Below are 15659 nucleotides of genomic sequence, written 5' to 3'. Positions count from 1 at the left end.
CCAGCTCCCCTGCATTGGGAAAGGCCCAGGCCTGTGTTCCTAGACACCAGGATCTCTTTTCCCCCCTCAGATTTGTAAAGGGAGACTTCACTGCCACAGAACCATTGCCTTAGAATAGATTATGCAGGACCCCAGAGTGCTGGCCATGTCCCTGGTCACTACGAATAATTCCAAAGCCTGAAGTCATTTCTCCCCTCAAGAAACAGTGCATCCTACACCAAAAAGGCAGAACCTTCCTGTTAGTCTAAGAGTGGTGAGATAAAAAAAAAACTCCACAGCTTTATTCTCTTCCCCTCCCCCAGCCTCTAGCCAAGAACCAAACCAGCTTACCAAGAAGAGCCAACTGACTGGTATGGTATGGGCCAGTGCCCTCTTTTCACTCACAGTCCTCAGGGGCAACAACTCTCCCTAGTGCATTAGGTCCTAGAAACCAAATTATAGGCTGCCTCGTAGAGCTTGGCTATTTAATCAACTGCCTCTGAGCTGGCAAACAGTCCTGAGTCCTGCACACAAATGAGGAATTTTTTACATGCAATTATCCTGCCATTTTCCTCAGAGCTGGGCTGTAATGGGAAACCTGGAGCCCAGTGAAAATCTGGACGTTAGAATGGATTTGTCTCCAAAGAAAGCCCTCATCCCCTTTCTTCCATAGCTGTGAAATATGGAAAGTGCCAAAAATCCCTTTCCCTACACGTGGACACCCTGTTTTGAAAACAGTCACCATTTTTAAAGTGCACAAAAATCTATCCACCTGGGTCGGAGGCGATAATGTGGGATTTCTCTACTTTTTTTTTTTTTTTTAATTCACTAGGGTTCTCTTTCACTTCTACCTTTAGAGTCCCACACCACAATCCCAGGGATTGTTGGGCTGAGGGAACTTTTTTAGAAACTGGCCCATCAGCCCTCCCTAGGGGCAGTGGCAACGGGAAAGTGGGGGAGGGGAGGAGCTGGGCACGTGGCTGGCCCGAGCAGCAAGACCCCGGCTAGGGGCTGGGGGTTCTCCCTTCAGTGGAGTTTTCTCCCCCACGGCCCCTGCCTTTTAACCCCACACCCAGGCAGCTCAGGAATCCCGGCGCAGATTGGAAAACTAGGACTAGGACAGTGCTACCCTCGCGAAAGTGCCACGGCCAACAGCCTGATGGCAAATATGGACTGAATCGTTGACATGGAAACCGGACTAAAGTCTCGCTAGCTCTCCCTCACTGGAGAGTTCTTATCGCCGTCCCCGACTGTATGGCACTTAGCAAACGCGGACTGGAGCTACGGCCTGGAGGATCAGGCGTAGTTTCTGGGCGCATTAACTCCAGTGGCAGAGCAGCCAAGGAAGTGGGGGAGGGCTGCCAGGACAAACTGGCTGAAAATGGCAGAGGATGTGCTCCCATTTTATCCGGCTGCACAGTGTGCATGGATTGGGCCCGAGGATAAGGGAACAACCTATTAAAATCCACACAGTCAACTGCAAAATGTGGAACTGAGGCCTGAAGGGTTTGCTAGGAGAGGGAACTGTTTGCAGGGAAGACAGCCCTTCCTCTCTCGCAATTTGTTTCCCTTAAATGTCTGAAATCAAAACTCAACAAACAAGATCAGGCTCGGCTCCTTCCTCCACCCAATCCTTGTGGGAGAAATCGTTTGAAGCCCAGGGACCCTAGTGAGGGTTTGCTTAGGTTTCTAACTAAAGGCGTGGAGAATCGTTGGAGTGCGAGGTTGTTGCCCCCACACGTTCCCGCCGTGGCACAGCAGCAGACACCCAGCAGAGCTCTCCCGAGTGCGAACTGGAGCTGCGAGTTTGAGCAAAAGGGCAACTGTGTCAGTTGACGGAAGCCAGAAGCAGAGTTCAAAGCCTGGCGTGGATTTCCGTCTGGAGCTGTCTGTTTCTTAAAGTTTGTAACTCCGTGTTAAGAAACAGCCCCAGCGGAGGCTTTGGGATCGGTGTGAAAGTCTAGCACTACCATCTGACAGCGAGCTGAAAAACTTTGGGCTGCATATTAAGCGAGGAAAGTGGATTGAAGCAAGAGTCAAGGCAATTCATTAAGTTACTGGCTCCCAGACGGGAGCTGTAAAATACGAACTGGATCTAGACTGAGAAAAATGGATTGAACTCGAATGGCATTCAATAGCTCTTCGCGGTAAAACTGCTTGCCAAGGACCTAGAATCCCAAAGGAGCAAACCAGGAGGCCTCAAATTTGCTGGGCACACAATAAATGCTTTCCTTAGATCCTTTTCCCACTCATCTCAAACTCTTAAGCAATTTGGGAGCATTTATATTTCAGAATAATAAGGAACACATTTTGAGAAATGTTAATTTCTGAATGAGATTTTTCTTTCCCAAAGCAGCTGTGAAAAAAAAAGAGCCTCAGGCATAAGTCAACCAGCTTATTTTGTCCCAATATAAAATAAAAATTACCCTCACCACCACATCCCCCAAAACTAAAATAAAAAATAAGATAAGTAAAAGGCCAGGCTGTTCTGGCTTGTGGCAGGTTTCAAACAAAACATAACACCCAGGGCCAGTCTAATGTGAGGAAAAGGTACCAAGGCTTTCATATTTTCCTAAGTACAGCCTCACTCACCAGTCTCACTGGTGAGCTTGTTGACCAGTGAGCTTATTTTTGTGGAAAAGACTGAGTAAAACTACCAATAATAATGTTAAAACAAAACAAACAAAAACAAAAAACAGGACTGGGGTTTTATAAAACCACTGGACAGATCAGAAATTTGGATTTCTTATTTCTGCTGATCTCATTGAAGATTTGTATTCACCAACTGATACAAAAAATACTGTATGAAAAACCTACTTAAAGAAGCTTGATAACCACTTAATAGTAAATCAAAAGAGAAACTTAACAATTTTGTACTTGGTACGTATTACACTGTTTTTAGATCTGGAAGGCCAAGCACCAATAATATTACCAAGGAAAGGTAAGGTCACCAATCTTAACACAGAAGGCTATTGCCCAGGAACAAGAAAAGTCTGTTATCTTTGACTTCCCATATTAAACCAATGTAGCTGCTTTTGTTTTGTTTCTTCTTTAAAACCAACCTAGGAAAATTTCACACATATAAAATGATTATAAGGGAAGTTTTTGAGAGTTGACAAGAAAATCAGAAGGAAAAATCAAACACTCTATTCTAGGTGGAGAATTCTTTCAGCCCTTGCCTGCATAAAGCTTTCTTACACTGCCATTTTACTGAGTTAGGAAAAAGAGTCAGTTGGTAAGTTTCTCACAGCAATTCTGGAATGGATCTGGAATGGAGTCTTTTGTTCCAACACAAGTTGTGTCAAAGTGTTGGAAAGAGAAGGAAAAACAGTGTAAGCACAGACGAAATGGAGGGAGGCATGCATACAGTCCTATGAAATAGGATAGGTGGCTAAAAAAGCAAATGTGCTGTCTGTTCTCTGCAACACAGCCACCTTAAAAGAATCCTCCAGCATGATGTTACTGGGTTGTTTTTGTATAAGAATCAAAGAAATCTATTAGATATAAGACAGGAATTGAGTGGCCCCTAAAGAAAAACATTCTGACCAGCTTTAATAGGGTTTAAACCCACCTATCCCCACAGAAAATGCCTATTCCCAAAGATAAAATGGACCAAACAAAAAAGTCAAGCATGGGAGTGACTATTATAGTCATAGAAGCAGTGTCGCACTCATGTCACCAGTGAAATGCAGAACTTACCAATGACACCAAGGGAAAGCTGCCAGGAAAAATTAGACTGAGTTTTGGCACTTTTCCACATTATCACTTTCTTCCCTGAAATTTAACAATATTGAAACTGGATTCAGTAGTCACCAGAGGGGTTGGGGGTATGGACCAGCAGGTTGGTTCTTATTGGCCTACCCCTCCAAAGAGACTACTAGAGACCTATATAGAAGTGTGCTGTTGCTCTTCCAGTCTTGTTCTGGGAGGGAGAGAACAGGAGACAGTGGAGGAAATAATCCAGCACAGTTCATCAAGCCTATCAAACAAGTCATTTAAAAACAGCACGAGGCTGAGCAATGGCTCATGCCTGTAATCCCAGCACGTTGGGAGGCCAAGGTGGGCGGATCACCTGAGGTTGGGAGTTCGAGACCAGCCTGACCAACATAGAGAAACCCCGTCTCTACTAAAAATACAAAAATTAACCAGGCATGCTGGCACATGCCTGCAATCCCACTACTTGGGAGACTGAGGCAGCTTGGACCTGGGAGGTGGAGGTTGTGTTGTGATGAGCCAAGACCACGCCATTGCACTCCAGCCTGAGCAACAAGAGTGAAACTCCATCTCAAAAACAACAACAACAACACAAAACAGCACAGGAGGCTGAGGCGGGCAGATCACTTGAGGTCAGGAGTTCGAGATCAGCCTGGCCAACACACTGAAACCACATCTCTACTAAAAAATAAAAATTAACTGGGCATGGTGGCAAGTGCCAGTAATCCCAGCTACTAAGGAGGCTGATAAAGGAGAAAATCACTTGAACTTGGAGGCGGAGGTTGCAGAGTTGAGATTGCGCCACTGCACTCCAGCCTGGGTGACAGAGTAAGACTCCGTCTCTAAAAATAAAAATAAATAAAAACAGCACAGAAATACACACACCTCTCTGCCACAATGTATATTCATTAAAAGAACTCATGCACATACACACAGTGCTATGCAACACTAGGCACTGTTTTTGCCCCGGACACCAAGAGCAGGATGCAGATTACACATTTTTACTGGTTCCTTTCTACTTCAGAACAAAACCGAAAAGCACATTTAAGTATTTTTCTCCTAATTGCTCACAACTATTAAAAATATAGATACTCTGTCGAACAGAAAACCAGAGTTTGTGGCCCCTTTAGCCCAGATAAAGTTGGAAGTCCAAAGTGTTTAGAAAAGAGGGATTCCAGTTGACTCCACCACACCTACCCTCCAGTTCTTTAGGAAGTAGTAGCCAGTGTTTCCAAGTTGGAATCATAGGAGAGTGGAGGTACCACATAGCCTTCAGAAAGAAAATCTTCTCTAGGAAAATGCTTCAAGGTGAAGGAAGTTTGCAACCTGATTGGCTACTGAGGGTTTTTAGGAGTCCATCATTATTAGTACAATTTGTCGCTAATTGTAGAGAGGGTCAACAAAAACCATTTTATAAGCTTAACCAAGAGCTGTAGACCAAGACCACACAGTCTCTACCCTACTCACCTTTCATGATAAAGCAGCTTTACCCTATGCTTCTGTTTATCTTAAGCAATCCTTGAGTTGCACATGTTCTTCTGACCCAATTTCCACCAAAATTGGTCTTCTCCTAAGGCTTAGAAATGTTTGTGAGCCTGTTATTCTTTCAACTAGAAATTAACAGTATGACTATGGCTAATAATAACCATTCCAAAGCCATATTTTAAAACTTTATTAAGTACCTTGTTCCTTGATTTAACTACCTCCTGGAATACTTATTAATGCTATGGAAATTACATTTAGCACTGGGCACTGTGGCTCACCCTGTAATCCCAGCACTTTGAGAGACCAAGGTGGGCAGATCACCTAAGGTCAGGAGTTCGAGACCAGCTTAGTCAACATGGTGAAGCATCATCTCTATCAAAAATACAAAAATTAGCCAGGCGTGGTGGCAGGCACCTATAGTTCCAGCTACTTGGGAGGCTGAGGCCGGAGAATTCCGTGAACCTGGGAGGCAGAGGTTTCAGTAATCCAAGATTGTGCCACTGCACCCCAAAGCAAGACTCCATTTTGGGGGAAAAAATTACATTTAGCTACTATTTGACAGTAGAATTTTATTTGTCTATTTATTTATTTACTGAGACAGTGTCTCACTCTGCTGCCCAGGCTGGAGTACAGTGGCGCAACCATGGCTTACTGCAGCCTCGACCTCCCTGGACTCAGGTGCTTTTCCCACCTAAGCCTCTCTAGCAGCTGGGGCTACAGGCATATGCCACCATGCCCAGCAAATTTTAAAAAATGTTTTCATAGAGACAGGGTTTCGCCATGTTGCCCAGGCTGGTCTGAATTCCTGGGCTCAAGTGATCCTCCCAACTTGGCCTCCCAAAGTGCTGGGATTACAGGCATGAGCCACTGTACCAGGCAGCAGTAGAAATTTCTGAAATTCCTCAATAAAATTCATAGGAGAACCCTGCCATAGCAGTAGTGCTAGACCTAAATGCAGTATCAAACAGGAGCAGTCATGCTGTGCCATCACCGTTCACTGACATCACCTTTCGACTGCCTGTGAGTGATTCATATACTCAGTGATCTGCTAATGTGAAGATTAATTAATTTAGTAGGTTCTTCACCATTGCACACCGTGGTACTGGACCAAGTCTCCCCCTCACGTCTACCACACATATGCACACACATACACACAAACCTCTGGCAACATATTTTTGTGTGTGATGCCAAAATATGAGAAATATTTAACAGGAACAACAGGAGAAACATTTGCTAAACAACTAAAAATATGCAGGGAACCTGGATAATAAAGGAGGTTTGTTTTCTATTTTGTTTAAGGTTTTTTACTTCTGGTTTTTTTTGTTTGTTTGGTTGGTTTTGAGATGGAGTTTTGCTCTTGTTTCCCAGGCTGGAATGCAATGGCACGATCTTGGCTCGCCACAACCTCTGCCCCCAGGTTCGAGCAATTCTCCTGCCTCAGTCTCCTGGGTAGCTGGGATTACAAGAGACCCCCACGATGCCCAGTTAATTTTGTATTTTTAGTAGAGATGGGGTTTTTCCATGTTGATCAGGTTTGTCTCAAACTCCCAACCTCAGGTGATGCACCTGGCCTCCCAAAGTGCTGGGATTAAAGGCATGAGCCACTGTGCTTGGCCTACTTCTGAATTTTTAACCCTAGAAAAGACACACACACAGGCACATACAATATATATATATACTTTTTGTGGAGGGGGGGATCAGAGATGCTGGCCAAGATTAAGGTAAGGGGTTATACCAAACATATTCCATACTGCCATTTTCTAAAGTAAATGAAATAGCAAAAACATGGAGAAGGAATTTACAGGAATGGAGTACTACAAAGACAGATGAAAAGTCTACAGAGGTATTCTTGGAAGTGATTGGGGGTAGGAGATGAGGAAAGGAAAGTTAAAGGCTTCTGCCGTACTCAGTATTAAAAGCAAGGAGCCTATAGGTTGAAAGCTAACTCTACTTTTGAGACAAATGTCTAGATTTTCATTTTAAGTCAGGTTTCCAAATGGCTGTGTCCATTTATAAACTATAATAACCAAGATTTCAAGTAGACACAAAATCCAGTCATATGGACTATGTCTGCTTAGAAACATCAGAGCAGAGGGTCTCTGCCAGTTGAACAGCCATCTCCTCACTGTGACATTTTGAAACCAGTTTGGCATTTTCCACTTTTTGGTTTGGGATGCTAATCCTTTCATTCAGTTTACTATAAATGGGAGATCCTCTTATAATTACTCCGCTATTATATACAACATCGAGTATACACTACCCTTATACCTCCCACAACGTACATTATAAGCTGGTGTCTACTTAAAAGGAAAAATATACCTCCAAAATAGTACAAGCCTGTTGCATTCAATATTTGTTTATAAGTTCCTGGCACTTAGATCAAGATCCCTCATTTTGTCACTTACAGTGGCTACTCGGGAGCTGAGGTGGGAGTATTGCTTGGGGCCAGAAATCCAAGGCTACAGTTTGCTATAATTGTGCCTGTGAATAGCCACCACACTCCAGCCTGGGGTACACATGAAGATATCTTCTTTAAAAAAACAAAACAAAACAAAAAACAGGCTCACACCTATATTCCTAGCACTTTGGGAGGCTAAGGCAGGCTGATCACTTGATATCAGGAATTCAAGGTTAGCCTGGCCAACATGGTGAAGCCCTGTCTTTTTTTTTTTCTTTTTTTGCCATTCAACTGAGATTTCTCTTCCCACGAAGCCTGTCTTTACTAAAAATACAAAAATTTGCTTGACTTGGTGGCAGGCACCTGTAATCCCAGCTACTTGGGAGGCTGAGGTATGAGAATCACTTGAACCTGGGAGTCAGAGGTTGTAGCAAGGTGAGATCGCACCACTGCACTCCAGCCAGGATGACAGAGCAAGATGCAGTCTGAAAAACACCACCAACCAACCCGCCCCCCAATTTTCCAAGAAAGCTCATGAACAAAGAGAAAAGAAAAGGAAAAACTGACGACACGGCAACTCCCATTTTATGGGACCTTAAAGAGATTTTGGTGAGTACAAGGAAAATAATGATTTTCCTTTTGTATTTTGAAATCAGTGGCATAGTTATCAAAGGTATCAATATCAACATTATTACTATTCTGATACTCAGGTTTATACATTTGTTATTTTTTTTCCATAGAGGATAAGGGAATTAAAGTAACTTCTCCTCCTCTTCTGCTCTTCCCTTTCCTCCTCTCTCTTCTCTTTTTTGTTTTTCTTCTTTCTTTCTTTTTTTGAGATGGAGTCTCGCACTGCCGCCTGGGCTGGTCACACTGTCGCACCGATCTCAGCTCACTGCAACCTCCACCTTCTGATTTCAAGTGATTCTCCTGCCTCAACCTTTTGAGTAGCTGGGATTACAGGCAGCCACCACCATGCCCAGCTAATTTTTGTATTTTTAGTAGAGATGGGGTTTCACCATGTTGGCCAGGCTGCTCTTGAACTCTAGACCTCAGGTGATCTGCCCACCTTGGCCTCCCAAAGTGCTGAGATTACAGGTATGAGCCACTGCACTCAGCCTTTTTCCTTTTTTTCTTTTGTCTCAGGGTCACTTAGGCACTCATGCTGGGTGATTATACTCGAACTAAATAGCACAAAAATGTCCTCAATGTTCAATTTATACCGTATGCTCTCAAACTCCGGCTCCCGTACATAACAGTGCTCATGCCAGGGATTCCTGCATGGTTTGAAATCCAGTGCTCCTAAGGCAGTTATGTGAAATCATGAGATATTGTTCTACCAATGCAGCTGACTCTGGGTTTAGAATGGTGCTTGATCTTTGTAACAAAAGAAACATCTGTCCACCAAAACGAATGGCTAAAATGCACCAAATCAAATAATTTCCTTAATTGGATAGATGAGAGAGAAAAGAGCAAGCTCCACTTAGAGTCAATTTCATTGGAACTCCCCAACAGAATCCTGGTGCTAGATGAGGAAACAGAATAAAGTCTTTCAATCTTTTGATCCTTGCTACTGAAAGACTAGAATTTGATCTTTAGATCAGTGTTTGGTGGGTTTCAAAATTAGTGACCTGGGAAGTCCCAGACCAGCAGCCAGCACTTCCTCACTCCATGAAAGTGTGGCTGTCCCTTTCAGGTAGTTTGTTCCTTCAGTTCAGCCTTTTTGAGTGCCTCAGCTAGCAGTGACACAAGGCAGAACAGTTACCTGAAGAAATCTTAAATATTCAAAGCTGCATTGCCTATGTAGACTTCCTTGTCTTATTTTTCAAATTTGAAAGTAAGTGTTCAAAAGAATTCTCTATTTAAAAAACGGTTTTTATAAACAAACCTCCAAACTTTTTTTTGACAGAGTTTTTGCTCTTATTGCCCAGACTAGAGAGCAGTGGCACGATATTGGCTCATCACAACCTTCATCTCCTGGGTTCAAGCGATTCTTCTGCCTCAGCCTTCCCAGTAGCTGGGATTACAGGCATGCGCCACCAAGCCCAGCTACTTTTGTATTTTTTAGTAGAGACTGGGTTTTTCTTTTCTTTTTTTTTGAGACGGAGTTTCACTCTTGTTGCCCAGGCTGGAGTGCAATGGTGCGATCTCGGCTCACGGCAATCTCCGCCTCCTGGGTTCAGGCAATTCTCCTGCCTCAGCCTCCTGAGTAGCTGGGATTACAGGCATGCGCCACCATGCCCAGCTAATTTTTTGTATTTTTAGTAGAGACGGGGTTTCACCATGTTGACCAGGATGGTCTTGATCTCTTGACCTCGTGATCCACCCGCCTTGGCCTCCCAAAGTGCTGGGATTACAGGCTTGAGCCACCACGCCCGGCCCGAGACTGGGTTTTTCAATGCTGGTCAGGCTGGTCTCGAACCCCTGACCTCAGGTGATCTACTTACCTCAGCCTCCCAAAGTGCTGAGATTATAAGTATGAGCCACTGCACCTGGCTTTTTTTTTTTTTTTGAGACGGAGTCTCGCTCTGTCGCCCAGGCTGGAGTGCAGTGGCACGATCTCGGCTCAGTACAACCTCTGCCTCTCAGGTTCAAGTGATTCTCTGATTCTCCTGCCTCAGCCTCCCAAGTAGCTGGGATTACAGGTATCTGCCACCATGCCTGGCTAATTTTTATATTTTTAGTGGAGATGAGCCACTGTGCCTGGCCGTTTTTTTTGTTTTTGTTTTTTGCTTGTTTGTTTTTTGTTTTTAATTGACATGGGGTCTCACTCTGTCACCTACGCTGGAGTGCAGTGGCATGATCTCAGCTCACTGAAGTCTCTACCTCCTGGGTTCAAGCGATCCTCCCACTTCAGGCTTCTAATAGCTGGGACTACAGGTGTACACCACCACACCTGGCTAATTTTTGCAGTTTTGGTGGAGATGGGTTTTTGCCATATTGCCCTGACTGGCCTTGAACTCCTGGGCTCAAGTGATCTGCCCTCCTCAGTTTCCCAAAGTGCTGGGATTTACAGGTGTGAGCCACCATGCCTGGTCCCAAACCCAGATGTCTGTTATAGTATTTGTAAAAGTATTTGTTAACTTTGTGATGTTTACCTTAAACTCTAAACATTTACCAGTTGACAGCATTAGACTCTTCTATAATTTAGAAAAGAGAAGAAAACAAATTCTTAAGTTTCTACACTGCTTAGGTATTCATATGGGTAATGCTGGGTACACAGTAATAAAAAGCTGTGGGCTAGGGGTCAAATTTATAAAAGTATATTTGAAAAATTATTTTAAAAGGAAGAAGTAAAGTCGGGCATGGTGGTTCATGCCTTTAATCCCAGCACTTACGGAAGCTGAGGTAGGCAGATCACTTGAGTCCGGGAGTTTGAGGCCAGCCTGGGCAACATGGTGAAACCCTGAATCTACTAAAAATACAAAAATTAGCTGGGCATGGTAGCATGCATCTGTAGTCCCAGCTACTTGGGAAGCTGAGGCAGAAGGATCACTTGAGCCCAAGAGGTGGAGGTTGCAGTGAACTGAGATTGTGCCACTGTACTTCAGCCTAGGCAATAGAGTGAGACCCATCTCAAAAAAAATTTTTTTTAAAGGAAGAAGCACATTTCAGTAACATGGTGTGCCAGAAACTTGCCTGTGACAGTATATGTCACATTTTCTTCCCTAGACTAGGAGATAAAGTCAGCTTAGGCCGGGCACAGTGGGTCATGCCTGTAATCCCAGCACTTTGGGAGGCTGAGGCAGACGGATCACTTGAGGTCAGGAGTTTGAGACCAGCCTGGCCAACATGGTGAAACCCCATCTCTACTAAAAATACAAAAAAATGAGTTGGGCATGGTGGCACAGGCCTGTAATCCCAGCTATTTAGGAAGCAAAGGCAGGAGAATCACTTGAACCTGGGAGGTGGAGGTTGCAGTGAGCCACCATAACGCCACTTCACTCCAGCCTGAGTGACAGAGCGAGGCTCTGGCTCAAAAAAAAAAAAAAGTCAGCCTAAAAATTGAAGGAATATAAAAACAAAATGAAAGCAAGTAAGTTCAGCAGCCTCTTGGGTCTGTCTCTGCAACACTCAGAGGAGACTAGCCCAAGAATCACATGGGAGGACCAGGTGCCTGGGTGATCACCTGATGCTCTAGTCTGTGAACCTCCCGGGTCAGAGAGCCTCAAGAAGGAAGCCCCAGTTCTCACTCCAGCCCAAGCTGTGTGCCAGAAATGTCAAGTCATTTGCAGCAGTGCAGTACTAGGAATCCTTCTTCCATGGGGAGCTATTGAGGAGTAACTCAGTTCCAAAACAGGGTTTTCCAAATTGCCTCACTCTATAAGCTTCCCTGAGGGCCAGGCATTAGGAGAACTTGCCTGGTGTACCTCTAAAGGAAAAGGAAAACAACAGAGGCCATAAACCACAATAAAGTAACTGTGAAAGAATTTGTAACAAAAATAAAAATCACTTTTGTTGAATTATTTCAGCTTTACACTTAAAAATCAGAGAGACCGGCTGGGCGTGGTGGCTCACGCCTGTAATCCCAGCACTTTGGGAGGCCGAGGCGGGTGGATCACGAGGTCAAGAGATCAAGACCATCCTGGTCAACATGGTGAAACCCCGTCTCTACTAAAAATACAAAAATTAGCTGGGCATGATGGCGTGTGCCTATAATCCCAGCTACTCAGGAGGCTGAGGCAGGAGAATTGCCTGAACCCAGGAGGCGGAGGTTGCGGTGAGCCGAGATCGTGCCATTGCATTCTAGTCTGGGTAACAAGAGCGAAACTCCGTCTTAAAAAAAAAAAAAATCAGAGAGACCGAAATTCCTTTTTAAATTTCCCTCTCTCCCTCCCTCTCTCTCTTCCTTTCTTTCTTTCTCTCTTACTTTCCTTCTTTCTGACAGGGTCCCATTATTTTGTCACCTAGGCTGAAGTGCAGGAACTGGAGAGCAGTGGCGAGATCATGTCTCACTGCAGCCTCAACCTCCTGAGTTCCAGTGATCCTTCAACCTCAGTGTCCTGAGTAGCTGAGACTACAGGAGCACATCACCACACCGGGATACATTTTTTGTTTGTTTTTTTTTTTGTAGAGACAGTGTCTCACTATGTTACCCAGGCTGGTCTCAAACTCCTGAGCTTGAGCAATCCTCCTACCTTGGCCTCCCAAAGTGTGGGGCTTACACGTGTGAGCCACTGCAACTGGCCCCTTACTGAATATTCTAAACTTTTACATTTTGTTGTTGTTTTTTGAGACAGGGTCTCACTCTGTTGCCCAGGCTGGAGTGCAGTGGGGGGATCTCGGCTCACTGCAACCTCTGCATCCTAGGTTCAAGTGATTCTCCTGCCTCAGCCTCCCGAGTAGCTGGGACTACAGGCACGTGCCACCATGCCCAGCTAATTTTTTGTATTTTTAGTACAGACGGGGTTTCACCATGTTGGCCAGGCTGGTCTCGAACTCCTGATCTCAACTAATCTGCCCACCTTGACCTTACAAAGTGCCGGGATTACAGATATGAGCCACTGTGGCTGGTCTAAACTTCTACTTTGAATCACTTTATTTATTTATACTTTTACTTTTTAGACAGAATCTCACTCTGTTGCCCAGGCTGGAGTACAGTGGCATGATCTCAGCTCACTAAAACCTCTGCCTCTCAGGTTCAAGCTATTCTCCTGCCTCAGCCTCTGGAGGAACTGGGATTACAGGCGTACACCACCACACCCAGCTAATTTTTATATTTTTAGTAGAGATGGGGTTTCTTCATGTTGGCAGCTGGTCTTGAACTCCTAACCTCAGGTGATCCATCTGCCTTGGCCTCCCAAAGTGCTGAAATTACAGGCGTGAACATCACGCTGCCCCCCCCCCCGCCTTTTCTTGAGACAGGGTCTCACTCTGTTGCCCAAGCTAGAGTGCAGTGCCATCATATTGGCTCACAGTAGCATCAACATCCTGGGCTAAAGCACTCCTACCACCTCAGCTTCCAGAGCAGCTAAAACTACAGGCACACATCACCATGCCTGACTAATTTCTTTTTTTTTTTGAGATGGAGTTTCGCTCTTGCTACCCAGGCTGGAGTGCAATGGCATGATCTCGGCTCACCGCAACCTCCGCCTCCTGGGTTCAGGCAATTCTTCTGCCTCAGCCTCCCGAGTAGCTGGGATTACAGGCATGCGCCACCATGCCCAGCTAATTTTTTGTATTTTTAGTAGAGACGGGGTTTCACCATATTGACTAGGATGGTCCTGATCTCTTGACCTCGTGATCCACCCACCTCGGCCTCCCAAAGTGCTGGGATTACAGGCGTGAGCCACTGCACCCTAACAGATGTGTGCTTTCTTTTATTTGGATTGGTTCTTAGATAAAGTGATACAGGCTAGATATGGTGGCTCATGCCTGTAATCCCAGCACTTTGGGGGGCCAAGGCAGGCAGATGACCTGAGGTCAGGAGTTCAAGACCAGCCTGGCCAACACTGTGAAACTCTGTCTCTACTAAAAATACAAAAATTCCTGGGCATGGTGGCGGGCCCCTGTAATCCCAGCTACTCAAGAGGCTCAGGCAGGAGAATGGCTTGAACCTGGGAGGCGGAGGTTGCAGTGAGCTGAGATCCTGCCACTGCAATCCAGCCTTGGTGACGGAGTGAGATGCCATCTTTTTTTTTTTTTTTTTAAATGACATAGGCAGAATTTACTACAAATCGGTCAGAAATACACTTTCAAGATTAAAAGTAGACATAGGCATTTGGCCAAGGCACACTGCTAGGAACTAAACACATGAGAGTCCAGGGAAGCTTTGGGATTCTAGATGGAGTTGAAAATCAAAGACATATAGAGCTGGATTGAGAAGAGGCCATGATAACGCATGTGCACTGCAGAAAAAGTCACCATGAGATGAGATGAGACTTGAGTGTCCATTAAGAGGCAGGAGAAGAGCCTGAAGGGGCCATTGTGAGGCAGGAACTGAGGTGAAAATGTCCACGGCAAAACAGAAGTTGCATCTTCAGAGGCAGACATGACTAAGCAGATGGTCTTGGAGACGCCAGCGTGTACGAAAGGAAGACCGAGAGGTGGGAAGAAGCTGGGCCTGTGATGCTTCTTGCAAGGACAGACTGGGGCTTCCAGACACAGCAGGGAGGAAGAGCTGGGCCTAAAGAGGCTGACCTGAAGACATTTTGGGAATAAAGAGGATGCCATCTTAACAAAGAAAAAGGCCGGGCGCGGTGGCTCAAGCCTGCAATCCCAGCACTTTGGGAGGCCAAGGCAGGTGGATCACGAGGTCAAGAGATCGAGACCATCCTGGTCAACATGGTGAAACCCCGTCTCTACTAAAAATACAAAAAATTAGCTGGGCATAGTGGTGCGTGCCTGTAATCCCAGCTACTCGGGAGGCTGAGGCAGGAGAACTGCCTGAACCCAGGAGGCAGAGGTTGCGGTGAGCCGAGATTACGCCATTGCACTCCAGCCTGGGTAGCAAGAGCGAAACTCTGTCTCAAAAAAAAAAAAGAAAAAAAATTATATTTCATATGGATATCACTGGCAATCTAAATAGCAGTGATGTTTTCAAAATGAATGAAGAAAAAATATCTTGGGGCTGGGTACAGTGGCTCAAGCCTGTAATCCCAGCACTTTGGGAGGCCAAGGCGGGTGGATCACGAGGTAAAGAGATCAAGACCATCCTGTTCAACATGGTGAAACCCCGTCTCTAATAAAAATACAAAAAATTAGCTGGGCATGGTGGCGCGTGCCTGTAATCCCAGCTACTCAGGAGGCTGAGGCAGGAGAATTGCCTGAACCCCGGAGGTGGAGGTTGCAGTGAGCCGAGATCGCACCATTGCACTCCAGCCTGGGTAACAAGAGTGAAACTCCGTCTTAAAAAAAAAAAAAGAAAAAATATCTTACAGAAGCATCTCTTACACAACCAAAATTTCAAGATCTGAGAGATTTAGAAGATTTAAAAGAAAATATGGAACAATATAAATATGAAAAGTGGGGTAGATCCTTCATCTCACACAAATTTTGCCACAGTGATAGAAGCTATCTTGGGCTAGGCATGGTGGCCCATACCTGTAATCCCAGCAATTTGGGAGACCAAGGCAGAAGGATT

Source organism: Callithrix jacchus, chromosome 7 (genome assembly GCF_049354715.1).
Source record: "Callithrix jacchus isolate 240 chromosome 7, calJac240_pri, whole genome shotgun sequence".
Classification (NCBI taxonomy): Eukaryota; Metazoa; Chordata; class Mammalia; order Primates; family Cebidae; genus Callithrix; species Callithrix jacchus.
Note: the sequence above shows the minus strand (reverse complement) of the source record.